The sequence below is a fragment of the Anopheles aquasalis genome, chromosome 3, assembly GCF_943734665.1.
Source record: "Anopheles aquasalis chromosome 3, idAnoAquaMG_Q_19, whole genome shotgun sequence".
Taxonomy (NCBI): domain Eukaryota; kingdom Metazoa; phylum Arthropoda; class Insecta; order Diptera; family Culicidae; genus Anopheles; species Anopheles aquasalis.
In genome coordinates this window covers 36,529,610-36,531,563 of record NC_064878.1, presented here as the reverse complement: position 1 = coordinate 36,531,563, position 1,954 = coordinate 36,529,610, and the positions used below count along the sequence as shown (strand labels likewise).

The following is a 1,954-nucleotide window of genomic DNA, read 5'->3' as shown; positions in this document are numbered from 1 at the left end:
CGAGGTTTCAACATGAAATGAATGGTTTTTTCGTGTGGCTGGATGAGCGAACGATAAGCAAACGATAGTAACAATAGGGCCTCGATGTGTTTCCTTTGAGATGCGGGAACGCCTTTTTTAAATGGAGTCTCATTTTGGCATTAGAACATTGGGAAAAGATGACAAACAAAGCTCGTATTCGGACACAAAAAAACACTCATACATCCACACATTTACACTCACCCACTCACAGGTGTATTGTGCTAAATATTAATTAGGAATACAACGTCCGTAGTAAGACGCGGAAGGTGCTAAAGTATTTGCAGTAATAACTATTTGACAATGTGTTTTATTCCAACTGTTCCAACTAGAGCCAGGTGACCGTGTGGCCGGTAAACAGTTTAAAGGTAAACCGCGAATCGGTCTCTTTCTTAAGCAAAACATTAATACACAATCAAGCATGGATATAGGGGGAAGAACGCTGGAAAAGGGAACGGCACCGATTCCAGCCAAACAAAAAAATTAAAAGAGAAACCAGAAGCTAAGAAACAAATCAAACAAAATACACAAAAAACAGACACACACTCAAAAACAAGTAACCGGTGGGCCCACAGAGAACAGAGAACGGACAGCAAAATGATTAACGAATACAAATAGAAACCGTGTGAATATTGTATTGTATAAAAAAAAGTATGAATGTTTGTTCAGGGAAAGCACAACACAGAATGAAGTAGTAGCAAAGACAGCAAAAAAAACCAGAGGGATTAAGTAACAAAACGCGGCGCCGTACTACTTGGTTGTAAAACAGAAAATTGTGGTGAACAGGGAGAAATGATAGTAAACAAAGAAAAAACAATTTGTAGAGAGCACACGCGTACGTTTCAGCAAAACATTCACACACAACAACAAAAAAAATGAAAAGCATACAATCTTACTGGGGAAAAAATGGCGGAAAGCAGGATAGAACCGGGCGAAAGGAAGTAAGTGAAGATAATAAGTGGATTGTGGAAGTGGCGCAAAGGAAGCAAATCCAAGCCGCTCGCTCCAAGCCAGGTTAATTACGTGTTAGGGCGCCGCCGTAAAACGTACTGACAATTACTACAACCTGTTTTATGGTTAGTCCGGGAAGCAAACAATCGAAATCGGGGAAGCAAAGCAAGAAGGAACGAAAAGTGGAACAGAAAAGGTGGAACCACTAATTCATCGGCGATTATTCTTTATGAGTTTTGCGAACACGCGTGTTCGCGACTGGGTTGGTTCGTGTTTTTCCTTTTGTGAGTTTTTTGTACATTTCAATGTAAATAGCGAGGGGGAGGGGGGACTAAAGGATAAGAGTGTAAGAAGGATACTGCAGAGAGCGATTACGAAATTATAACGACAACTAAGACGACCATTCTGGGCCATGTCTCAACGAACACGGTCACGGTGTTGCCAGGACGTTGGTGCCGTTGTTGCACAACTGGGAACTGACCCACACACACATACACACATACACACTGATTGATGGTCAAGTGTGGACTCACTTGATCGCTCGACGGAGAGAAAAAAAAACGATTGGTAGAAAACCGTAGCGTTAAGCAGCAGCTGTTACAAAGCAATTGTCCAGTAAGAATGGAACGCAAAAAAAACACTAAAAACAAGCAAATTTATGATGAAATGATGGGTGAGAGGGTGAAAAGGATGGGTGAGACGCCGATCTTCTCGAGCACAGAGAACATGTGAAGATACGAGGAAGGAATGGTCCTTGATGGCCCTTCTTCTTCTCCGTTGCGTCTCAAATAGCAATGTTGGATTAGTGTGTACATGAAAAAAAAGAAGTCAATATATCATTTACTTTTGAATTTTTGTACAGTTTGATGAATTTTGTTTGTTTCTGTTAAGCAAAAAATGATAATAAATGATAAAATGGAAAATAAAAAAAAAATCAACCCGTGAGTGTCGTTTTCGAAGAAGAGGCGCGTACGGTGACAACATA

General features: G+C 40.5%; 1 protein-coding gene across 7 annotated transcripts in view; it reads left to right on the top strand.

The window, feature by feature from the left end:
- Nucleotides 1-1,647, top strand: part of LOC126574138 (histone-lysine N-methyltransferase 2D-like) — a 111,078-nt gene extending 109,431 nt beyond the window's left edge. For all 7 annotated transcript variants that reach the window (XM_050234139.1, XM_050234138.1, XM_050234140.1 and 4 more), the window contains one exon: nt 1-1,647. This exon is cut by the window's left edge and continues 11,054 nt beyond it. The gene's annotated coding sequence lies outside the window, so the exon portion shown is untranslated.
- The last annotated feature ends 307 nt before the right edge of the window (nt 1,648-1,954 follow it).